This window comes from Pristis pectinata, chromosome 4, assembly GCF_009764475.1.
Source record: "Pristis pectinata isolate sPriPec2 chromosome 4, sPriPec2.1.pri, whole genome shotgun sequence".
NCBI lineage: Eukaryota > Metazoa > Chordata > Chondrichthyes > Rhinopristiformes > Pristidae > Pristis > Pristis pectinata.
Window position 1 is genome coordinate 69256171 of NC_067408.1, and position 27138 is coordinate 69283308.

Genomic DNA, 27138 nt, shown 5'->3' on the forward strand with positions numbered 1-27138 from the left:
TCTCTTTCCCCCCCATTCCCCATTTCTCATATCTTTTTTTCCCTTTTCCTTGGAGCAGACTCGATGGGCCGAATGGCCTGCTTCTGCTCCCTTGTCTTGTGATCTTGTGAAATGTGTGAGTAATGTGTAAACTTCAGTGAGGGATTTTCTTGATGATAGAACCCCCAATAAATGACTCAATGTTTTTTTTATCTGCCTCTCCTGATTGTCCATGCTCCCAATATTGTTTCATGGACAAAATATTATTTCATTGATGGGCTTGACACTGCCATCAATGAAACCTCAAAGACAGAGTACTTCAACCAACTGTGAGACTTAAGTAGAAAAGTGAAGGTGAGGCAAGAGGCAGGCCCACTTTGGATGTCACAGCAAGGGAAGTGTAAATGGAAGTAGACAGAGACTTTAGCTATACTGTTGTCATGACCAATGAGTAACATACTTTTTTTGAACAAACTAAGCAATGGGTGTCCAAGAGATATTGACGGTCGGACATAAGTGACAGCTGCATCTGGACACAAGTAGACATCTCTTCTAACAGTATCCTTAACACACAGCCTTCACAGTGCTGTCATTGACAGATCACATGTTGTGTATTTAAAACAGGATGTATCCCTGAAGCTTTTCTGTTCAAAGGAGAAAAGCTGTCCCCATGTCAATGTCAACTAAACTGTCTAAGAATCTACCATTCTTGGATTCTGTTGATGAGTGCTTTTCACTATTCCCACGCTAAATGCAAAATTGAATTCAAGTATAATTCTGGCTGGCACCATATAAAATACCAAGCTTTTAAGTCATGCAGAAGAAGAGCAAAAACTGTTGCTCGTTATGGATAAATATTCATTGTAATGATACTTGTTTTTGAAGCCAAGCAATCTGCCCTCATCAACTTCAAAGGAGACATTAATAAAAAGAATCTGAATGCATTAAGAGCAGCTTGGAGTAAAGTCCAAAATCATCTAGGCAGTGGACCAGTCTTGTTTGCAGCAGTCTTTTGCATTTTGGATTTAGCAATGACAAGGGATACAGTTCTTTTGTCCCATTATCCTCTGACACAGAATGCTAGGCATATGTATAATGGTACCAAGAAGGAAATGGGCTCAACAGCAATGAAATGAGGTCCATTGAAAACAAAGGAAGAGATGATTGTAATTGGTGGATTGGACTCTCTCGTATTCGACTCAGGACAAATATTGGCATCATAGGGAGTCTTATCAGGAAAGAGCAAGGTAATGATATCAGGGTGGAGCTTAGTAAAACCATCGACTTGCTATGGGTAGAGCTTAAAGTCGTGATGCCATTCCACCCAAGTTCATCATTAAGAACATGAATAGCAGGGATAGACCACCAGGCCTTTTCAACCTGCTCTGTCATTCCTTGAGTCATGACTGACTTTCTACCTCAGTGCTGTTTTCAAACACTTTCCCATAATCTTTGAGTTCCTTAATGTCCAGAAACCTATAGATCTGTTTTTGAATGAGCACAATAATTTGGCCTCCACAGTTTCCAAGGTTTACCACCCTCTGAATGAAGAAATTTCTCTTGCAATTCAGAGCTTAAGATCTGTCAAAAAAAACTAAAATTACTCAAAATTACTTCAACAAATGTATCTGATATAAAATGTTATTAAGAATTGTATCTTAAATTAAGATAATAAAAACATATTATGCACCAAGTGCAACAGTAAGTCTGAGGGGTTTTGACAGAGTGGAGCATCCTCTTGTGGGAGGGGGTCACTGTCTCAAACTGAGGGCTTACCATTTTAAGACTGAGATGGGTGCACAGTAGCATTTTTGGAACTGCTGCTGCTTTATAGCTCCAGGAACCCTCCAGGTTCTGTTCTTTGTAGAGTCTGCATGATTCCCCTGTAATCTCCTGTGTTTCCTCCAAGTGCTTAGATTTCCTCCTACATTATAAACATATGCTGCTTGGTAGGTTAATTGGCTACAGTCAATTGCCCATGGTGTAAGTGGGTGGCAGGAGAATAAGGGGGGAGTTGATAGGCATTTGAGGGAGAATAGGTCAGATGGAAATAAATTGGGGAAATGAGATTACTCTGAGAGCTGGAATAAACTGGATGGTGTGAATGAGCTCACCATCAATCGTGACAAAATACGAAGCGAATTTATTTGGAACTCCCCAAAGTGCAGTGGAAGCAGAGTCCTTTAAGTACTATTAGTGAGGCTGAGATGGGTAGCTACTTGAAAAACAAGCGAGTGAAAGGTTTCTGCTTAGAGACGGGTGCAGAGTTGTGGTTGCAGTCAGATCACATATGAACTTATTGAATGTCAGAGGAGGCTCTGTGCTGAGTTTGTATACTCCAACTTCTAATTTGTATATTTGTAATTTTGTAAGTGGTGGTAGTGGTTGGGGATGTTAGAAGCAGAGTTGTCAATGTTTAGATGGTGGTAGTTGCATTGAATATAGGCTTGAAGAAGTTTGCAGTGTTGATGGCAGGGATTTTTTTTGTGTGATTGTTTCTGAATGGCTGATGTACAAAGAAAGTGTTGGTGGAAATCTAGGCTGCTATCTTCCTTTCTCATGTCATAAAGCTCCTTGCAGCAAACCACAGCAATTTCTGTCATTCAGTGCTATGCTCTGCATAAATTTCTGACCCTTGTCATGTTGGTCCATCCCTCACCTGCATTTTGGTAAATCTGAACACCTGGCTGTGCTGCTTCTGCTGCTGTACAGACTGAAGAGTGTGGCACTTATGAAGAGGACTATGAAGAGCTGGACGGGAGAGGCAGAGGAACAAATTCGGGATTGCTTCAAGTCAGTGGACTGGGCCATGTTCAAGGATTCCTCAGCAGACCTAAACGAGTATGCCACAATCGACACCAACCTCATAAGGACATGCATGGACGAGTGTATACCCACAAAAACATTCTGGGTCTTCCCCAACCAGAAGCCCTGGATGAACCAGGAGATTGGCAATCTGCTGAGGGTTAGATCAGTAGCATTTAGGGCTGGCAACCCAGAGTCATATAAGAAGTCCAGGTATGATTTCCAGAATTGCAAGTGCAAAGTGACAATTTCAGACTAACCTGGAATCACAGACAGATGCTTGGCAGCTGTGGCAGAGCCTGCACAATATTACTACTTACAAGGTGAGATCGATTAGCATAAGTGGCAACAACCCATCATTCCAGGATGAGTTCAATGCCTTTTTATACACACTTTTATGGGGTGCACTATGACACATCCACACAAGCCCCCACATTGCCGGATGACCCTGCAATCTCAGTCTCTGAGGCTGATGTCTGGGCATCCTTCAAGAGGTTGAACCCATGAAAGGTGTCTGGTCTAAACCGTATACTTGGCCAAGTACTAAAGATCTATGCGGGCCAACTGGCTTGAGTATTGCAGACATATTCAACCTCTCATAATCTGAGGTTCCCACCTGCTTCAAAGAGACATCAATTGTACCAGTGCCTAAGAGGTGCACTGTGACCTGCCTTGATGAAGTGCTTTGAGAGGTTGGTTTTGGCATGAATCAACTCCTGCCTCAGATGTCCTGGATCCACTTCAATTTGCCTACCATCACAACAGGTCAACAGCAGATGTGATTCCTCTGGCTCTTCACTTTGCTCTGGACCATCTGGACAACAGGAACACGTATGTCAGGCTACTGTTCATTGACCACAGCTTGGCATTCAACACAATTATCTCATGCAAACTTATCATCAAGCTTCAAGACCTGGGTCTCTGTACCTCCCTCTATAACTAGGTTCTCGATTTCCTCATCGGCAGATCTCAATCAGTGAGGATTGATAACAACATCTCCTTGACTAGCAACACAAGTGCATCTCAAGGCTGCGTGCTTAGCCCCCTGCTCTACTCCGTATACACACGAGTGTGTGGCTAAGCACAGTTCCAATGCCATATGCAAATTCACCAACAACACCACTGTTGTTGGACGAATTGTAAGTGGTGATGTGTCAGCGTACAGGAGTGAGATGACATACTTGGTTGAGTGGTGCTGTAACAGTAACCTCTCATTCAGTGTCAGTAAGACTAAAGAACTGACCAGGAAGGGGAAAGAGGGCAAACATGCACAAGTCTATATTAGGGGATCAGCGGTGGAGAGGGTCAGCAGCTTTAAATTCCTGGTTGTGAACATATCAGATGACCTGTCCTGAGCCCAGCGCACAGATGCAATCATAATTACAATATGCTGGCACTTTGAGGCTCAGTCACCCTCCTTACATTCTTCCAAATTTTTTAACATAATGATCTTGGCTTTTACGTGGATCATTATCAATTCAGGCATATGCCATTCTGATCTTTCAACCACAAGCTGAACCAACTTCCCATTCTTTCCATTACAATATCTTTGCCCTTTGTAGTGCATGATGTCCTTCCTGGATAACACAAGCATTTTTGTCAACATTGTTACAAATTGTTGCAAGATTTAAATAAGAGCTGACATCCACCAGATGCCCACCTTTTTCACTTCTATTAATTGCATCCAGCTTAGTACTTTTTTTTGGAGCTTGTAAACCTCAGAACCACTGGTACGCTTTGAAACCATCTTGAAGGATACACAGAATAAAATCTGAATCTCAGTAATAAAGCATAATGACATTAACAAAGTCAAAATTGAATTATGGTTGAGATGGTCTTTTTTATGGCAAGCAAGGTTTTGTAACTAGAGGACAGCTATTCTAAACAGTCATTGGTATTACAAGATAAATTTATATCTTGAATGATTGTAAATTGTGGGATACCTAAAACAGTAAGTGAGATATGAATATGGTGAACCTTGATGCAGACAACAAGGAGATGCACAGTGATTATTGGGGTCTCCAAAGGTTAACAATTTAGGAGGGTATTGCAATAGGCAAGATAAAGCTTGTCTGAGAGCTAGAGAGAGTAAAGGTCAGCAAATTTTGCACCACTTCAGCCCACTGCTTCCATTTGCAGCAAATGTATCAGAGGCTGTCCAATAAGCCACACGAGATGATACTCAAAATATTCATCAAACTGCAGATTTTCTTGAACTGGTAAATTTCCTTTGTTTTGTGAAATCCACAGAATCTGGTTTTTGAAACATTGTTTGCTATGATTCATTGTTTTGAGGAAAGTTGCTATAGTTTTTTTTTCCTTTTTCAATCTTTTTATTAAATTTCAAATTAATGAACATAATAGTAATTATACACATGATACAAAGAGATCAGGATTACAATAATAACAGTTAACATATACAGACACAAAGAGTAAGATATATAACCTGAACCTCCCAATCTCTTGATAATTAAACATGAGAAAGGTTTAAAAAGAAATTTGATTATATGGGGGGGAAAAAAAACAAAATTTAAAACAGTAACAAAACAAAAAAAAAGTAATAATAAACAAAAACTAACCAAGAACTAAGCAAAAGCTGGGCTGTCGTATTTCTTCGGTTAAAAGCATTATTATGTCATTAACTCCGCTCCTCTATATTTGAATAGAAAGTTATCGAAAAGGATTCAGAAAAGGTCAACTTACATCATATGAAAATGCTGAATAAATGGGCTCCAAGTTTCTTCAAATTTAAACGAAGGATCAATAGTACCACTCCTAATTTTTTCTAAGTTTAAACATAGTTTGAGAAAACCATTGGAATGTAGTAGGAAGTTTAGGATCTTTTCATTTAAATAGAATGGATCTCCTGGCTATTAATGTAACAAATGCAATCATACGACAAGCTGAAGCAGATAAATGGCCAGAATCCATCATTGGTAACCCAAAAATTGCAGTAATAGGATGAGGTTGTAAATCAATACTCAATATCACTGAAATAATATTAAAAATGTCTTTCCAATATTTTTCCAAAAGAGGGCAGGACCAAAACATGTGTCAGGGAAGCCACCTCAGAACTACATTTGTCACAGATAGGATTTATATGGTTATAAAAACAAGCTAACTTATCCTTAGACATATGGGTCCTATGAACCGCCTTAAACTGTATCAAAGAGTGTCTAGCACACATTGAAGAGGTATTAACTAATTGGAGAATTTTCTTCCATGTCTCTATAGGTAAAAATATCTGAACCATAGAACAATACGGCACAATACAGGCCCTTTGGCCCACCATGTTGTGCTGCTCTTCAAACCACACCTAAGACTATCTAACCCCTTCCTCCCACATATCCCTCTAACTTAAATTCCTCCATATGCTTATCGAACAATCTCTTGAACTTGTCCAATATATCAGCCTCCACCACCACCCCAGGCACCAACCACTCTCTGGGTGAAGAACCTCCCTCTGACATCACCGTTGAACTTCCCACCCAATACCTTGAAGTTCTCTTTCCCATTCATGCTTAATTTTATCAGATATCCCTAGATGTATTTTCATAATCAGATCATAAATTATTGCTATCAAGCCCTTCTGATAAGGGTTAAAACCTAAAATTTTTTCTGTAATTTCAATTTGATGTGGTATCGGAAAAGTAGGTAAAGTAACATTTAAAAAGTTTCTAATCTGTAAATGTCTAAAAAAAATGTGATCTAGGCAAATTGTATTAGACAACTGTTTAAAAGACAAGAAACAGTTATCAACGAATTGATCACGAAAACATGTTATTCCCTTCGTTTTCCATAAAGAAAAAGCTAAATCAATTCTAGATGGTTGAAAGAAAAAATTGAATAGGACTTAAGATAAATTTATTCAATCCAAAAAATTTACGAAATTGAAACCATATTCGTATTGTGTGCTTAGTTATTGGATTAATCATTTGTTTATTCAATTTAGTAAGTGCAAAGGGGAGTGAGTTCCCTAAAATAGAAGCCAACGAAAACCCTTGCACTGACTCACGCTCGAGATTCACCCATCGTGGACGTTGAATTACATCTAAATCTTGTGTCCAAAAAAATGAAATATTGAATATTAATTGCCCAATAGTAAAATCTAAAGTTAGGCAAAGCCATACCGCCATCCTTTTTTAATTTCTGTAAATATTTCTCACTTAACCTTGGGTTTTTATTCTGCCATATACATGAAAGAATTTTAGAATCAATAATATCAAAAAAGGATTTAGGAATAAAGATTGGAACTGCCTGAAATAGATACAAAAGTTTAGGTAAAATAGTCATCCTAACCGCATTGATTCGACCAATCAGTGATAGGGACAATGGGGACCATTTAGTAAGCAATTGTTTAACATGATCAATTAAGGGTAAAAAGTTAACTTTAATTAAGTCCTTATGCTTCTTGTTAATTTTAACACCCAAGTAAGTAAAATAATCAGCCACTAATCTGAATGGTGATTGCCTGTAGATTGGAACTTGCATATTTAATGGGAAAAGCTCACTCTTAAGATTTAATTTATAGCCAGAAAAACCACTAAACTGAGCGAGCAGTGATAATACTGCAGGGATGGATTTCCCAGGGTTAGAGATATAAAGTAACAGGACATCTGCATATAATGATACCTTATGCGTCCCATCTCCACGAATAATGCCAGATATGTTGGAAGAGTCACGAAGAGCAATTGCGAAGGGTTCCAAGGCAATATCAAATAGTAAAGGACTTAAAGGGCAGCCCTGTTTAGTACCTCAAAAAAGCCTGAAAAAGGGGGATCTCTGATTATTAGTAAATACAGAAGCCAAAAGGTGTATGATATATCAATTTAATCGCGGATATAAAATTTGGGCTAAACTTAAATTTCTCAAGCATGTTAGATAAATATTCCTATTCGACTCTATCAAACGCCTTTTCAGCATCAAGCGAAATAACACATTCTGGAATTTTAGATGAAGGGGTATATGCAATATTCATTAGCCTCTGAATATTAAAATGCAAATACTGATTTTTAATAAATCCTGTCTAGTCGTCAGAAATAATTTGTTGAAGTACGCTTTCCAGTCTAGTAGCCAATATTTTGGAAAAAACTTTGGAGTCCACATTCAATAAGGAAATAGGTCGGTATGATTCACATTCAGTAGGATCTTTATCATTTTTTTAGAAATTAAAGAAATAGATGCTTCATAAAAGGATTGTGGTAGTTTACCTACAGATAAGACATCTTTAAAAATTTTACATAACCAAGGAAAAAGAAGATCAGAAAAAGATTTTAAAAGTTCTACTGTATACCCATGGAGACCAGGTGCTTTACCAGAATTCATCGAAGAGATTGCTTTCTTTATTTCTTCCTCCAAAATAGGTGCATCTAATGTTAAACGTTTGTTAAGTGGTAATTTTGGAATATTCAATTTCCTTAAAAATTCGTGCATTAAGGTGGAATCCTCAGGAAATTCTTATTGATATAAAGAAGTATAAAATTCTTGAAAAGGTTTATTAATTTGATCATGGTCAACCGTCAAATTTCCATCTCATTTACGAACTTTAATAATCTGACGTTTAGCCAAAGCAGCTTTTAGTTGGTTGGCCAATAATTTACCAGATTTATCACCATGTATATAAAACTGACTCTTAGTTTTGAGTAATTGATTTTCAATTGGGGATGTTAATAACAAACTGTGTTGCAATTGAAGTCAATTCTCTTTTTATAAAGCTTAAAATTAGGAGCAATAGAGTATTTTTTATCAATTTCTTTAATCAACCAATATACGTATTTCATTATTAGTTTATTTCAGTCCAGCAGAGTATGAAATAATTTGACCATGGATATAAGCTTTAAAGGTATCCCATAATATCCCACTGGAAATTTCTTCCATAGAGTTAGTTGAAAAGAAAAGGGCAATCTGTTCTTTAATAAAATTAACAAAGTTTAAATCCTGAAGCAGAGAAGAATTGAACTGCCATTGCCTGGCACCAGAAATTACGTCAGCTAACTTGATAGTTTCAAGGGCGCATGATCGGAAACGGCAATTGCATCATACTTGTAGTCAATAACAGATGGAGCTAATCGAGAGTCGATAAAGAAATAATCAATTCTAGAGTAACTGTGATAAACATGAGAAAAGAATGAAAACTCTATCGTTGGGGTCTAAAACTCCGGAATCAACTAAAAAGGAATTGATAAAGATAGCGGATTTGTTTGGAAGTACCTGATTAGACGCAGACCTGTCCATTGAAGGGTTCAAACAACAGTTGAAATCTCCACCCATAGTCAACGTACATTCGTTTAAATTAGGAAGAGATGCAAATAAATGTTTAACGAACTCAGGATAGTCGGTATTAGGTGCATAAAACATTAACCATAACAACTTTTTTGTTATGAAGTAAACCAGTAATTAATAAAAAATCTACCGTTCAGGTCTGAAATTGTTTTGTAATGAACAAATGAAATCGAGAAGTCTATAAAAATAGAAACTCCTTTCACCTTAGCTTGTGAATTAGAGTGGAATTGTTGACCTTTCCAAAACCTTAAACACTGATTATTCTCCTTCCTAATATGAGTCTCCTGAGCAAAAATAATCTGAGCGTTCAATCTAGGGGAAACTTTAAAAATCTTCTTCTGTTTAATCGGATGATTTAAGCCATTCGTATTCCATGAAACAAAGTTAATAATATTATCCATTTTACTTGAATAAAACATATGGTATTTAAAGGGTTAACCTTGCTGCACAGGAGACTCATTGATCAGGAAGAGGGAAAAAAGTTCAAAGGGGAGCCGGATGTTACGACAATTCAGACATGTTTGTAGTTTTAGATCAGCTCAGAAAGAAAAAACTAAACTAAGAATACCCCCACCCCCCCACCCACAAAAGCCCGAAAATTGGCCAATAGGCAGCCAGAAAGCTAACTACAAATTCCCTTAACCCCATCTCTCTTGATGGCAAATCTCCAAATTAAAAGGAATGCAAAACACCACCATTAGTCAAAACATTGAGATAAAAGTGCCAAAAACGTTCCAGGCATATAAACATATAGAGAAAAAACAACTTACTGGAAAATTCTACACAGTTAGAAATTCTGAAAGGTGACAGTTTGAAAAATAGTCTTACTAATATTTCAAAGAAAAAAAAGTCACCAAATCAGATTCTTAATTATTTCAAAAATAAACAATTAAAAATAATAAAGTAAAATAATAAAAGGAAAAAAAGAATTATAATATAGAAGCATGATAAATATCCATATTCCAGAGCCAGACACGATAGTGTTAACAAAGGGCAAAAAACCTCCAGACTTAAAATGTTCAGATCCATGAACTAGTTATTGACTTGTAGACCAAATAGATATAAAAAAATAAAAGAATAGTACATTTATTGGCCATCTCAAGTCGAAAGTTGATTGTCAAGAAACTTCTCAGCTTCGTCCACGGATCTAAACCATTTAGGTGATTTGTCAGGGAGAACAACCCTTAAGCGAGCTGGAAATAGCAGTGCAGGTTGAAATTTCCTTTGATAGAGCTGGGATATGATCGGTTTAAAAAGCAACTTCTCTCTCGTAATTTCTGGACTGTAATCTTCAACCAGATGAAACTTAAGATCTTTGTATTGGATAAATCCTTTACGACGAGCAATTTGAATTAAATGCTCTTTAGTATTCACGTAGTGGAATCGCAATATTACTGGTTGTGGTTTTTGCTCTTCGGGAGGTTTGGGTCTTAAAGCTCAATGAGCACAGTCGAGTATAGGGCGGGCAGAAAAAACTTAAGAGCCAAACACATCCATCAAAAATTTGGAAAAGAGTTCAATAGGATTACCAGTTTCAATGTTTTCACCGAGACCAATCATCAGCAGGTTTTTTCTCCAACTTCGACTTTCTAAGTCACTAATCTTCTGTCTGTACTGTTCAAGTGCTTGAGTGGTCGAAGTTAATTTCTTTTCCAAGTCCAATCTACGATCCCTCTGTCTGCCAACTTCATCCAGTTCAGAAATTAGTTTCTGTTGCTTTACATTTTCCTGTTTAAGTGCTGTTAATCTGCCTTCAGTCTCCCTTAACAACACATCCAAAGTGGAAAATCTTTGATCGAATTTTTCATCCAGGAGTTTGGATATAGCTTCCAAAGTGAGTTGAGATTCACCAGACCCCTTGCTTTCAGCTGCTGCTTTTTGGCCTCTGGTAGTCATTTCCAGCAGTTAAAGATCAAAGTCCAAGCATATAAAAGTATTATTAATACTTTAACGTAGGTAGTAAAAGGGTGGTGGAAAAAAATTAAAAAGGCAGTGGAGCAGTGCCAAGATGCGACCTACTCCATATAGTGCCACCAAGAGAATTGCTATAGTTCTAGTTATGGAATTGACAATGTATTGCATTTGTTACACAATCGTTCCATTTCCAAACTCACTTTCATCTTGAAAGTCCTTGAACACATTTGAATCCCCCCAAAATTTATGCATGTCTTTTGTGGAACTCTTTGTTTGAATCTGTCAAATCACGTTTTTTATACCACTTTACAGAAATGGCTTGTGAAATTCATTAATGACAATGTAAATTTCAGTTAGATTTTCCTGGCAAATGCCCATGTTTCCAAATTGAACTACTGGTATATAGCTAGTAAAGTGGCAGTAAGTCTAGGGCTTCACATACTTGTCACTATGTGGAAGGCTCAGATTTGTTGAATGACTGCTGATGTACAACAGTAGAGTTCCAACTTGCTCAGATTCCTGAGCATTCATGCCAGGAAATCACCTTTCACATCCCGTGCTAGATCAGACATGCAGGATCTGAACCATCATTGAGTTGAATGGGAATTAAGGCTTGTGGGAAGGTCCCTCATCTGAAACATTAACGGTTTCTCTTTCCACAGTAGCTGCCTGACTTAGTTTTTCCAGCATTTTCCATTTTGCTTTTTGTTTGAATTTGAGTTGCATTTTTTGAAGAGCTGATCAAGAAGACGAGGGAAGAGCAGTAAACATTGTCTACATGGACTTCAGCAAGGCCTTTGACAAGGAACCACATGGTAGACTTGTCTGGAAAGTTAGATCACATGGGATCCAGAGTGAGCTAGCCAATTGGATACAAAATTGGCTTGATGGTAGGAGATAGACTGTTATGGTGGAGGGTTGTTTTTCAGACTAGAGGCCTGTGACCAGTGGTATGCTGTGGGGATCAGTGCTGGGTTCACTGTTTGTCATTTATATTAATGATTTGGATGAGAATGCAGATGACATGATTAGGAATGGATGAGTTGGGCAGAAGGGCCTGTTTCTGTGCTACATTCCTCTGACTAATCCTACGTAAGTCTAACCTGCTGGGTAAATCCCACCATCTTTTCATTAGAGTTCCTCCTCAGCAGATAAACACCCAACTTACGTCAACCCCTACATATGAATGAGCATTTGGGAGACCAGCGGGATGGATTTGCTGGTTGCAGGCAATTGTTCTTGAGACTAGCTGGAATTTTGCCAAATTGAACCCGAGAAGAATACATTCTAGTTAACGTGGTGATGTCCAATTTGTGGATCCTATTGAGAGAGACGCCATCCAGGCCAGCAGTAATGTTCTATTTATAGTAAAACCTTTTTTTAAAAGAAATTATTAGACCAATATAGGCTCAGGCTAAATTTGTTACTATTGACTTTGTTATTAAGAATGGCAAAATGAGATTAAAAGTACTTCTCCAGACTATATGTTCCTAGAGGATAACCCATCTCTGCAGGCATCTTCTGCCATATGGGAACTCTAATCACCGCTGTATTTCCAACTTACGAACTGTTCAGGTTATGAGAGGTTCTCGGGACCTGGGGAGGATCGGTGCATAGGCCAAGCAACTTAATGTTTTGATAACTATCGCCATTCAGCCATTTTGATTCATCCAATCACAGATATTCACTTTGTTCCACAAATCCTTCTCTTATTTTCCCTCCCATTGAAAACCTACATGCATCTGTCTTTCCCAGTTCTGATGAAGAGTCACAGACCCAAAACATTGACTGTTTCTCTTTCCATAGATGCTGCCTAATTTGCTGAGTTCTTCCAGCATTTTGTTGTTTTTTTTTCAGATTTCTAGCATCTTCAGGGTTTTTGGATTTTCATGGAAGAAGGAAAATTGTGCTTTTAATTTCAATTCAGTTTAATGTTTCTAATTATGTGTTAATTAGATGTATTTTAACTAAAATTTACTTTTCATCTCATTTTATTGGAGTAAATCTTCCACAGAAATCTGCATTGGATCAGCTGGGGGATATGGCTGTAAATGGGCAATTTCTCAGTGAGTACCATAGTGAAGATCTGTCCTTAGTAGAATATCGGCCATAGGGTCTTTGATCTGTGTAGTTGGGTTTCTCATGAAGTCATATATGGTAACATAAACCTGCAAATTTCCCAGCTCTCAGGCTGAGAAATCCACCTGCTGAATCTACACCAAGTTCAATCAAATATGAGAGATCTGCTGGATGGGAGATAAGTAATATACTTGTTTGCTTCAGTGAAGTTTGTTTAAATGCTTTCATTGTTTTTTTAAGCACGTTTGTGTGTGTGTGTGTGTGTGTGTCTGATTTGCTTAACTATTAATCTTTTTAACTTTTAGGTTCTAAGTGATTTCTGAATACTTGAATGTCAAAGACATGATCAGGCATTGAATTTAACTTGCAGGTGTAACAGGTAATAAGCCTGGGCACAGAGCTCACCATTGTCAATATTTTTCTTGTCAGTACACCTGATTGCTTGTACCAAGAGAACTGATACACTGGGAGCTGGCTTTCTAGTGGAAGATTGTGCCAGGACTATCCTGGAAGAAAAACAGTTGTTCATAGTGCAGAGGACCAGAAAATGCAGACAGCAGAAGATCTATCTCATTCGTTCACTAGGTTTTGAATGTGTCTGATGTGAGACTTCTTAAAAATATTCAATGACCCTCATTTCTGACAGCTGATAAAGTTGGGACTTTAATGGTTTTAAAAGTTTTAAGGATGGAGCTTTCTCATGCAGGTCACGGAAGACACTTTCACTGCTTATGCACATTACTAGTCATGGACACTTTGGCCTAGCGAGATAGGCTCTTGGCATTTGGAGCAGTTAAGTACGGGCATGGGCAGAGTATGGCAGGTGGGCCTGGGCCTACAGGATTTGGAACAATGTGACAAAGGTAATCTATACCTTAGCAGTGTTTCTGACCTGTCTGCAGCCTCTGATATGGTTGACCAGTAGTAGTCACATATTTCTCAACTGTTGTCCATTCCCAACTGTTGAACATACTGCAATTGCCTGCTTCCAATCTTATCTTTCCAGGTGCAGCTAAGGAGTTACCTTCAGTGGCATTTTTGTATTCCACCTGTGGGCACTAGCCTTGCCATTTGTTGTTGATGGCCTTTATGCTGCTGCTTGTCAACATTGTCTGAAGGTAGAGTATGTACACTGATATTCAGGTCTAGCTCACCATCATCTGTCCTGATCCCACCGCTGTTTCTAAGTTGTCACACCATCCAACACACAGCACAGTACAAACAGAAATTTTCTCCAACTGCTATTGTAAATTGAATCTCAAAGTCCTTCCTCTGGTGCTTCTTCCAATCCTTCTCCCTGAGTTATGTCTGAAAGTGAAAAGCATTCACAAATTAAGTGCCATTTTTAATCAAAGTTCTATGTCATTGCTGAAATCACCTGGACTTAGCTGCATTGCATGACTCTATTCCTGCTTCATTTCATCAACTAAAACCTTCATTCATGCCTCAGTTATCTCCTATACTTGACAATTGCAAAACATCCCTGGCCAGTCTCCTCTATACTAAATCTTCCCAAAATTTGATGTCATCTGAAACTTTACTCTTCTGCATCTTGGGTTGGACCACATCTCCTGTGCTTGCTGATGTCTTTGACCTGGTAAAGCAATGCCCAAGTTTTAAAAGTTGTCCTTTATTTCAAATCCTTACATGGCTATAACCTTTGAAGATTTTCCTAAAAATGCAATTTCTTGGCTTATGGTCTTTAGCCCGAATACTTCATTATGTTTCATAACACTCCATGCAGTTCCCATCCAACAGTCCCTATGGTAAAGGGGGAGCATTCAGATGTCCCAGGTAATGAGAGGCTAAATCTGGCCTTCGGTTGGCAACCTCTTCAGAAGTCATGAATTATTTGGAAATTCCTGAATTAGGGCCAATTTGTTTGAAAGTTCTTAACTCTGAAGTTGGGTCAAAGTACCCCTGCAACAAGATTACATGCTTGAGACACTGTATACTTTCAATGAGCTCTTCAAGGCTTGTTGGGTGTGAATTTTAAAGTTTGCTGCAAGATTTATTGTGAAAGAGACTGCAGTGATCCTCAAACATGAATAAGCATAAATTTTTGCATACCTCCATCACAACTTCCAATTTCTGACACCTCTCAAATTGTGATTTGAACTTGACCCCTGTAAATTCAAGGTCAACACAAAATTTTTAGAGCCTTTATAATGGGTACCCTTGAGAAGTGGTCTGTTTGTTATATTTCATTAGATAACTTAGAATGGACGATGTAATACGAATTTTCTCAGCACACATTTCCTTAACACATTTGGGATCTCTTAAGGACATTGTCTCTTGATTTGCTAACTAGTGATTGGAATATCAACATGTGATTTGAAAATTTCTCATACAGTAAAGCACCAATAATCTGCTGTCCAACTATTTGGAAATCCTGATTGTTTGGCATCTGGTTCACAAGGTGATGTTTGCCATGTTCCCTCCACTTGCTGGGGCCCTGCTTCCCGCACTCCAGTTCAACTTAGATGGTTTACTGGGAAATTTACTGTGCAATATAACATAGGGAAAAAAAGAATATTGTCCACAGGGAGCTGAGCATGCCAGATTCTTGGACTTGTAGTTTTTTTTTGCCTGCCAAAGTGCCCACACCTCATGTAAGGAAATTTTACTTTTCAAAAGTAGCAATTTGTTATTGTTTTGAATACAGTTAGTAATAAATAAAACACATTGTGTAATAGACCAGTAATTAATTTGTTCAGGGAAAAAAAAATCTCTAGTAAAAGCTGCCATGTTATGAAGAAGCTAAAATATGGCTGACCCAAATTTGTTAAATGAAACTTAGTTGTTTGGAATCATTGGAAAACCTCTGCTTTAGATCAGTATTGATGTTGCTATAAATGAATATCACTTGTGGTTTCATGCATGATTACTTGGAGGTGCCAGGCTTTGTTTAAGATTGGCCAAATTAAATAGTTCACTGGGGCCAACTTCTGTTACATTTGATACAAGGGTATATTATTTGTTTTGTGCTCAACAACAGTCTTGAGGCAAATGTGAGAAAAGGTTTATCTTGATGGTTAAGTATTCCACAAGAACCCTGAGAAAAGAATTGCATCCAATGGCGCAAGATGTTTCCAGTTTGCCTCATATCATTAGAGAAATATTGAATACAGCACCACTTCTGAAGTTTATTTACAGGATAGTGTGTATCTCTCTGACTTGCTCCATTTTAACTGAGTTTTACTTTGGTTAACAGAGAGGAATCTTCTCATCTGAGCTGAATTATACCTTAAGCAAATTATAGCAGGTGCTAAAAATATGAAATAATCAAAAACACATTGTTTTTGTAAGATCCCCTGGGTCTATTTAAAATATGCACACACACTTATTTGTATTATGGTCTCCTTTATTAAAAGTCTATTAGAATTTTTCTTGACTGACTTCTTGAGCTGAAGGTGATGTTCCTTTTCCATACAGTAATAGCAATTCTGAGCTGGTTAAATAAAATAGTTCCAATTGCATAATAGTTCTGTGTTTGTAATTGATTTCATCTACTGAAAATATTTACAACAATAGATAAGTACTGCACCATATTGAAGTGATTGAAGAATATTTGTAAAATACATGAAAATACTGCAGATACTGGAATTCTGAAATTAAAATCAGAAAATGTTTGAGAAACAGTAGCTCAGGCAGCATCTGTAGAAAAAGAAACGGTTGATGTTTCAGGCCGAAGGCAAAGACTCCCAATGAATAATATTCGATCTAATGACTTTATTTCTCTTATCGTGATCTGCTGAATGCTTCCAGCACTTTGTTTGTAAAATACAGGTTTGTTCTATTTCCTGAAAGTGCAATATGGTGAAAATTTCAACTTCTAATGGTATAGGTAGGTATTGTAAATTAACATCTTAAGGGACCGCAAGATGCTTCAGAGGCACCATTGAAAACACAACACTGGGTGTAAAAATGAACATTTAGTTGCAGAGGACAATTTAAAAAGAAAAGCTTGATTTGAAGCATTGGGCTTTCAGATTTTAATTGAAGGAAGAGATTACACAAACAAGTGACCATACATCTGTTTTGGATGTCCTGAATAGAGTGAAATATGTACCAAGGCATATGAAAACATTCTGTTTTACGTACTGTTAAAGATTTTACATCCACTTTAAGATGGTCTTCATTTGGGAAAACTCTTGCCAAAAAGCACTTCTGAATTCAGCATTCCTTCAGTACTACCTGGAAGTATCTCTTCATTGTGTTTCATGCTTTTGTTTCTTTCAGATCTGTTTTCCACTTTCCATAAATCCAGATTTACCATAATAGCTCTCAATATCCAAATATATGCAGTGCTGTAATACCAAAGAAGAGGATGAAGTTCCAAAACATCACCATTTTTATTGATAGTGGAGTCTTCTGTCAATTTGATTCATGGCACAGGGTATTAAGGCATTGAATTCAGCAAAGGCTATGGCATCAGATGATATTTCCATGCTGTTGGACTGGGTCCTTGGCCTACTGCGTCTATGCCAACCATCAAGCATCCACTTAAACCAATCTTGCACTAATCCCAATTTTATTCTCCCAGCATTACCATCAGTTCCCTATGAATTCTACACCTACATGCAATTTATGGTGGCCAATTAACTTGCCAACCTTCCTCTTTTGAGATATGGGAGAAATCTGGAGCACTGAGAAGAAACCCATATGTCACAGAGAGATCATGCAAACTGACACAAGATTGAACCTGGATCTCTGGCACTGAGGCAGTGACTGTCCTAACTGTACTGCATCCCAACTATAACTTTGAAGATTTGTAGTTCAAGGCTAACTTCCTCTAGTTAAGTTCTGATCTATACGCTGCTATATTTGCAATGTGTCTTGTGCCCAAAAGGCAGTACAAATCCAGTCCAGCTAATTATGCCTAATCGGCCAACTTTCTATCAGCAGAGTCACGTGAGGTTGTCATAGAGAGTGATGTCAGGAGGCATGAAGTTGCCAATGATTTGCTCACTGATGCTCAGTTTGGGTTTTGCTACGATCACTTAGCTCCAGAACTCGGGAGTCTTGATCCAAACATGGATTAGAGAGCTCCCATCCAAATATGGGATGAGAGTGACTGCCTTTGACATCAAGGCAACATTTGATTGAATGGAACATCAAGAAGCTCTGATAAATTTGAAGCCATGTAGCATATAGGAAATATCCTCTGGTCAGAGTCAGGCCAAGCACAAAGGAAGGTGATTGTGCTTGTTGGAGGTCAGTCTTTTCAGTTCAGAAGATGGCTGTAAGAGTTCAAATTAGGTGTCCTAAACCTAACCATCTTCAGTTGCTGCTTCAATGACCTTTATTGCATAATAAGATCATAAGTGAGGATGTTTCCTGATTGTGAATGGAATCGAATATTATGGAACTCATCAGCACATAAAGCATGCAGTAAGATCTAGACAGCATTTGGGTGTGGCCTGATAAGTGGCAAGTTACACTTGAGCTACACATTACCAAGCAATGATCATCTCCACCAAGAAGCAATCAAACCACCTACCCACCTATTGATTTACTCCGTTGTGGATTTCCCCTTCATGAACATCGTAGGACTGACGTTCTCCAAAAACTGAACTGGACCAGCTACAAAGCTGTTGTGGCAAAGAGCAGGTCAGAGGCTGAATATCATGTCCCAACTGACAACATGTACCCCTTCCACCATCTAAAGGTACAAGTCAGTAATGTGATGAAATACTCTCCATTTGCTTAGATGAGTACAGTTCCAACAATATTTAGAAGCTCCATACCATTTAGTACACATCGATTTGCTTGGAAGACAATTCAGCCACTGCCATTAACATTCACTCCCTCCACTACAGGCACACTGTTTACCATCTACAAAATTCACTGCTGTTACTTATCTAAACCACTCAGATAGCACCTGTCAAAGTTGTGACTACTATCATCAAGTAGGACAAGGGTAGCAGGTGTGGTAACATCACAATCTGCAGGTTCCACTTTCTTGGAAAGATTCCTTCATCACTGAGCCTAAATCCTGAAATTCCCTACTCAACAATACTGTGTGATATGTTCACCAGAAATTGCTGCAGTGGTTCATGAAGGTGGCTTACAAGAGCAATAAATGGTGACTTTGCTGGTCATTGCCCAAGTTCTGTGAAATTAATACATATTTTTTTAAATCTCTTCTTCACTGAAGTCTCTATGCTCACTGACCTAAATTGGCGCTTGATCCCCAAACACTTCTCTCCTAAAGCTCGTACACATCATGACCTCATTCCTAGTCTATTATCTTCTGGAGCCTGAACTCCAGTTTTCTTTAGCTTGAGCTCATTCAATCACCTCTTTTCCCTGTATGCTTTTCTTCTTCGGTTATGTTGCAAATAAAATGCATTAAAATACCCTTTTCACTTTTTGTGACATCCCAAAGCATTTCACAATCAATAAAGTACAATGTAGTGGTGTTGTCGCTGTTGCAGTTAAGTTGCACCAAGATCTCTCAAACAATCGTGAAAGTAAACAATGTCTTGGGATGTGTATGGGAAGACAGGGATCACTGCTACCTGGTAGGCCGTGAATTTTGTGCCAGTTTATGATCTTCAAACATTCTTTTTGTCAGTCAACCAAAGATTGATGCTGGTGCGCTACAGCCAATGGTGAATTTCGTTATTGACATCTGCCTTTGTTGAAAGATGGCTCCCAAATGTAGGAATCACTTCTGCAGGGTTTTCCAAATCTATTGGGAGCATAAACAAGCAACATCAGGAACATCTACCAGACCAATAGCCTCTGCATTAAGGCTCTAATTATACTATGGGCTCCATTGGGCAGATTCCTTCATTTGCATTCCCACCACCTGGCTTCTGAAATGTACATTTGATTCAGAACTGTGGCGTGAGAGAGATTACTGGGCAGAAAAAAGAAAATATTTAAGTATGTTCTCACAACCCTCTTGAAAGTGTGCAATATCCCTATTGACTCCGAGGAATCCGAGGCCCATGACTATTCAAAATGGAGAATAAGCATTGAGTCTGGCACTGAATGCCTCAAGTCAATGCATGGGAAGGACACAAAAACCAAATGGAATGGATGAAAGGTGTACACCATCTCACAAGCTACCTGACCACCTGTCTCGTCAGGCACCTTCTGCCTGATCTTGGAATTGTTTTAAGTCATCCTTAACCCCAAGAAGAATGCGGTAGCCAGTTAATTTGCTTCACTGAGACTGATTATGCATAAATATTAACCAAGAACAATTCCACTGCTTTTCTTGAAATGGTAATGAAGAATTTTTATATCAGTCTGAGGATAGATACGGCATCATTTAATATTTTATCCAAAAGGTTGCAATTCTAACAGTGCAATAGTCATTTAATGGATTTTAACCTGAAACATCCATCAAATTTGGAACAGCAAGTTTAATGGATGGACAATTGAAAAGAAAATCACACTCAATTAATCTACTGGATTTTGAGAAAAGATGAGAGGGAACCAGTAGATATGCTGTGTTTGGATTTTCAGAAAGCAATCGAGAAGGTCCCACATAGGACGGTGATCCAGGAGGTTAGAGCATACTGAGTTGGGGTAATATGCAGGCCATCACAGGTAATGGATGGGTTCTGTTTTTATAAATGATCTCGAGTCAATTTTGTCCATAGGTCAGAAAATATACAAAAATCACTTGATCTGGTGACCATACGCCCACAGTATTGTAATGAATGGCATCGAAACATATAAGACTGATAAGAAAGAACAAGGACTAAAGGGAGAGGGGAAACTAGTTCTGCCATTTGTAGGAACGAACTTTTCTATGTACGTTGGACTTTTGAATTTAATAAAATTATGGGAGCTTGTTTGTATCTATGGGTGTCCATAAGTCAGGCATTTGTAACCTGGGGACGGCCTGTATTGGCATAGATTGAGAATTGGTTTTCAGGCTGAAAGCGACCAATCTCCCTTGGACTGGCAGGTATTGACTAGTGGAATACCACAGATTGGACTGAAGGTGCATGAGCAGAAAGGCAGGCAACTAGGTTGTGAGACGGTGTACTCCTTCCATCATTTCCATTAGGTTTTGAGATTGGTGTTAGGCCACAGCCATTCACAATCTGTCCTAATGATTTGGCTGAGGCACCAAGTGCTATACTTGCAAGTTTGCTGATGGTGCAAAAGTATGTGGGATTGTGAGTAGGGAGGAGAATATAAACAGATTTCAAAGGAATATAGGCAAGCCAAGTGAGTGGGCAATACTATCAGAGTGCAATATGATATTAAAAATGAGAAATTATCCACCTGTGCATAAAACCAAAAGGTAGAGCATTTTTTTTAAAGGTGAGAGATTGTGAAATGTTGATGTTCAAAAGGGCCTGGGTATCCTTGTACACAAGAGTGAAAGCCAATATGCAAGTGCAGCAAGCAATCAAGGCCAACTATATGTTGGCCTCTATTACAAGAGGACTTGAGCATAGGAATGAAAAGGTCTTAGTGAAAGTATGTAGGGCCTTGGTGAGGCAGTACATGGAGTATCATGCGCATTTTTGGTCTCCTTTCCTAAAAAGTATATATTTGTCATTGAGGAGTTGCTGTGAAAATTCACTAGACTGGTTCCAGGGGTGGTAGATTTGCCCTACAAGTTGAGATCTCTAGGAGGTTGCATTGATATAACATTCCTCTCAGGCTCAAGTGGGGGTGGGGGGGAGTACAGGAAGGATGCTTTCACCTGGCTGAGGAGTCTAGAACCAGGAGTTAGAAGAAGGGGTAGGCCAATTGCTGATGTTCAGTTCTACAAGTACTGATGTTCGGCTCCATGTTGGTGCCACCTGATTGGCATAGGAGAGCCTGTGACTGCAGGCAATGGTACTTGGCTCTGATTTGGTGCTCTGCAATCACTGGGAAGGAGCACAGTGGTTAGGAGACAAAAAGGGAGATTAAAGCATTGTATGACTGGCAATCAATCAATCTTCCTTTTTCCTTCCACATTTGCTGTATTCCTTTTCATCCTCTTTCTTCTTTCCTTCTCCACCTTCCTGTCTTCCTCTTGCCCTGCTTTCCTGCTATCCCCTTCCCCCACCTCCCCAATCCATCTCCTCCTCTTTCTTGTATTTATTTGAATGGGAACAGTGGGCTTGCATTATTTTTAACCCAGCATGCACACTTGGTGGGAAGCTTGTGATTGGATGCCTTGAGGAGTGCACAAGAGCAAACTGGGGAGATTTTCTTGTTTGTTTTCCCTCTCCTTCATTCCTCCCTCTATCTCTGAATTAGGCTCTCTGGTTACAGGTTGCTTTACAGATATTTAGGTTTGATTTTTTACACTTCACAGTGATGCCATTGTTGCTCTTGCAGCTCATGTTTTTTTTAAACTTTTAATACCAGTAAGAAGTATTGCAATACATTGCAATACAAATTAAGTTTCCTAGATTGGAATGGTGATGGTCTAGGTAAAACAAATTTTAGTTAAGACTTTGATTGCAATTTTACTCATTTTTGAGATCTGGGCTTTGCTGGTAAAGCCATCATTTATTGTCCACCTCTAATTGCCCTTGAGAAGCTAGCTACCTTCTTGAATTGCTACAGTCTTTCTGGTGGAGATAGCCCTACAGTGCAGTTAGGCACGGAGCTCTCGGATTTGGATCTAGTGAGGATGAAGGGGCTGGTAGTATATTTTCAGATCAAGATAGTGCACAGCTTCAGTGGGTGGGGTGGTAGGGGAGGACCTACAGATAGTGACGTTCCCGTGCATATGTTACCTTTGTTCTTGCTGGTAGAGGTTGTGGTTTGGGAGTTTTTTGCGGAGTAGACTTTGGTCTACTTTGTAGGTGGTGCACAGAGCAACCACTACATTGACAGTGAAAAGAATGAATGTTGATGGGGTGTTAATCAATTGGACTGCTTTGTCCTGGATGGATCAAGCTTTCTGAGAATTGATGGAATGGCACTTATCCAGGCAAATGGAGAGTATTGCATCATGATCCTAATTTGTGACTAACCATTCACTAAGATAAGATGTCTTTATTAGTCATATGTACATCGAAATACACAGTGAAATGCATCTTTTGCATAAAGTGTTCTGGGGGCAGCCCGCAAGTGTCGCCATGCCTTCGGTGCCAACGCTGCATGTCCACAACTTCTTTGGAATGTGGGAGGAAACCAGAGCACCCAGAGGAAACCCACACAGACACGGAGAATGTACAAACTCCTTATAGACAGCGGCCAGAATTGAACCCAGGTTACTGGCGCTGTAATAGCGTTATGCTAACTGCTACACTACCGTGCCTGCTCACCGCAGGGCACCCACCCTTTGACCTGCTGGTGTAAGCCATACTATTTATTTGGCTGTTCCAGTTAAGTATCTGGTGAATGATGGCCCCACAGGATATTGATGGTTGCTGATGGTAATACCATTGACTGTCAAATAGGTGGGTTGACTGTTGTGCTGGATATGATCATGGCATGGCACTTGTTTCTTGGCACCTACAGCCCCTGCCTGTCTACAGACATGGGTTAATTTATTTGTTGAGGAATTGCTATCAGAATTGAACATTGTGCAATCGTCAGCAAACGGTTCCACTTCTCACATAAGGATGAAAGGAAGATCATTGATAAAGCAGTTGAAGGTGGTTTGGTCTTGGACACTGCTCTGTAAACCTCCTTCAGTTATACCCTTGAGCACAGATAATTGATCTCCAACAGCCAGAAGCATCTTCCTTTGAGATGACATTTGGAGTTTTTTTTCCTTTGATGCTCATTTCCCAGGACACCTTGATGCCACATTCAGTCAAATGCTGCCTTGTCAGGGGTCGTGACTGTAACCTCATCTCTGCAATTCAACTTTTTGGTCCATGTTTTGATTAAAGCTGCAATGAAGTATGGAGGTGTGAGATTCTGGCAAAACCCAAGATGGGCATCAGTGATTAGATTTTTGGAGAGCAAGTACCAATTGATTGTCAATGGCAGCTTCAGTCACTTGGCTAATGATTGAGAATAGACTGATTTGGTGATAATTAGGCAGATTGGAATTTCCTTTTTGAATATGATCTAGCTGGGCAATCTTCCACATTGTCAAGTGGATGTCAAATTACAATGTGACATAAACAAAGGAGAATGCTTGGGGATAAAGATTTAAACATGACATACTTAGTCATTGTTCCATAACTAAGAGGAATTTTGTAACTATGAGCATGATTTTAGAGATGAAGACAGAGCTTTCCAAATTATTTTACAATGTGACCCCAAATTAATACTTGAAATTTCACATTACCACAGAGGTCAAACAAAACAGCAATCAAGACTGGTGCAGAACAAGTTTTCACATAAGCCATGTAGTGCTGACTATCATTATAAAGATGTTGGTTTATGGAAAACAAAAAGAATTCCTGGAAATTCTTAAGTATTTTCCTTCACACCTCAAGAAGACAGCATGAATTGCTGAGAAACTCCGGTACCTGTTCAGTCACTTGAAGGTTCTTTTTCTAGATCTTCTTTTAACTGGATAATTGCTAATTGTCTAACTCTGTACAGTTGTTCTTGATAGCATTCCTTGAGTCCAAATGAAGGGTCTTGATCTGAAACATTGACTTTCCATAACTGTTGCCAGACCTGCTGAGTTCCTCCAGCACTTTGTGTATTCTTGATAGCAGGTGGTTGATGAGAATGATCACACTGAGTATGTAGTCTTAGATGTATTTTACTGACTGTATTGGGGGAAAATGATTTAGAAAAACACAGCACATTAGTATTATTGTATAGAAGAATTCTAGTATATTTGTGTGTTAGCTTACAATGCATAAAATTTCAATACTGTTTTAATTTTAATACTAAAATCAAAACTTAATTTCCTTTTGCACATACGTAACAATAAAAAAAATAAAATTCTTTTTGTGGCTTTAAAGGTTTGCATTGTCAATTCACAAATTCAATTTTCAGTCATAAATTTTGAATCCTTAGATTGAAGCTTATATTTAAAAATCATAGTGTAAAATTAAAACTTATAAATGTCCCTCTTGATAGTTCATGAGTGATCTTTCGTCAGTGTCATTAGTTGATTCTGTAGTGCAGCTATATAAGTTAGTATCACTTCTAGTATCTCTAGTTTCTTTTAAATTATTAAGATGGACTCCGAAATAATTGAAAATAATTGCACCTAGTCCAGTTTAAAACTGGAACCTACCAAAAGCTTTTGAGTTTAATAGCAAGTGTATTAATAATTAGGCTGTTACCTGAGCTTGGGTTAAAGAAGAGAATGCTTCGTTTGATTTCTTTATAAATTATTGTCATGGCACTGTTCTATGGCTGACCACGTGATAAAGGTTTTAAAACAAAAACAACCAACTTAAGTTTGTTTTAAGCATACTTGTATTTGCAGTTCTTTGAGTACTATGCTTCATCTGTAGTTTGTCTTTTGTATCTTCTAACATGGCATAGTTATGAGCTAAATATCATCCATTTGCAAATTGAAGCCAACCCATTCTTTTAGATGTAGAACAGTGAGCACTGAACAGTGGAATGCTCATAATTAAAATGTAGACATTTGCTGTGACTAGAAATGACCTGATTACCAATATTTGAAATTATTTTTAATAAGTTGGCTTGTAATTTCTACTCCATGTTTCCTGGACTTGAATCTCTTGTGCTTAAAAAAAAGTTAACTGTTTTGTACGAAAACTTTCATCAGAGAGATCCTGAAAAATAGTTTTTAAAATGATCTTTATTTGCCAAATCATTTTCCTTGTTTGATTCCTTTTGCACCACCTCAACAAAAAAAAAGCAGTCCACAACTGCATGCACCTAGACAACATTCAGGCTTGGGCTGGTAAAGTGCTGGGCAATAATCATCTCCAACAAGGGAGTCTAACTGCAGCAGAAAAGAAACTGCTGGAGGAACTCAGTGGGTCAGGCAGAATCTGTGGGGGAGGGGGGATGGACAGTCATCGTTTCAGGTCGAGACCCTTCATCTAGACTGAATGATAGAGGGGAGATAGCCAGTATAAAGAGGTGAGGGAAAGGGTGAAGCAACAGCTGGCAAGCGATAGGTGGATCCAGAGGAGAAGGGGTGAGATGAAGGAGGGAAGAGTCAAAATATTGACATAGAGGCTGGGGGGTGGAAGCAACAAAGGGCTGCAAATGATGAAATCTGATAGGAAAGGAATGTGGAGCATGAAACCAAATAAGGGAGGTAGGGTGGGCAGTTGAAAACCATAGGGGGAGGGAACCCAGTGGCAAGAGTGTGTGGTTGATGGGCAAATGGAGTGGGTGGAGGAGGGGAAAGAAGCAGTGATTGATGGGGTAGATATAAGAGGAACTGGGTAGATCCAGAGAAGAGAGAAAAGGGATAAAGGGGAAGCAAGTTACCTGAAATGGGAGAAGTTAATGTTCATGCCGTCAGGTTGTAGACTACCCAGGTGGAATATGAAGTGCTGTTCTTCCAACTACCTGTCTTTCATATTCAATGGCATTACCATTACAGAGTCCCCCATCATCACTATTGACACAAGCTCAACTTAACCAGCCACGTAAATACACTGGCCACAAGAGCAGGTCAGAGGGTGAATATTCTGTGGCAAATGATTCATCTTCTTTCATGCCAAAAGTCCTTCTATCTTCTACAAGGCAAAGTAAGGAGTATGTTGAAATACTTTCCTCTGCCTGGTTAAGTGCAGCTCCAACAATTTCCCAGGAAGCTTCATTCCAATCAGAATAAAGCAGCCTGCTTGATTGGTTACCCATCCAACATCCTAAAAATTAACTCCCTCTGCCTCCAACACAGCATTTCCGCAAAATGTACCATCTACAAAATACAGTGAGACTATTTCTCCGAGGATATTCTAACATGTATGGCATTCCTATCAAGAAGAACAAGGGCAGCACGTGCAGGGAGATGTCACTATGTATGGGTTTCCCTGAAGTTGCACGTCATCCTGTCTTGGAAATATATCTCCATTCCTTCACTGTTGGCAGATGTTAATCCTGGTGCTCTTTACCCTGCAGCTCTGTGGGAGCACCTTCACCAGAAGAACTGCAGCAGTTCAAGAGCAATTAGGGATTAGCAACAAATTAGCAATGAGTAACAAATGATGGTGTTTATGACAACACCCAGATCCCAAAAAATTAATTTGTAAA

The 27138-nt window shown here is 38.8% G+C and overlaps 1 protein-coding gene across 2 annotated transcripts in view; it reads left to right on the forward strand.

Moving 5' to 3' along the window:
• scml2 (Scm polycomb group protein like 2) overlaps positions 1–27138 on the forward strand; it is a 120612-nt gene that overhangs the window by 8119 nt on the left and 85355 nt on the right. Inside the window, exon 1 of one of the 2 annotated variants that reach the window (XM_052014739.1) lies at positions 13423–13438. The exons of the other annotated variant lie outside the window; for it this stretch is intronic. The gene's annotated coding sequence lies outside the window, so the exon portion shown is untranslated. Of the gene's footprint in view, positions 1–13422; positions 13439–27138 lie in introns of those variants that run through there. 2 annotated transcript variants of the gene reach the window in all.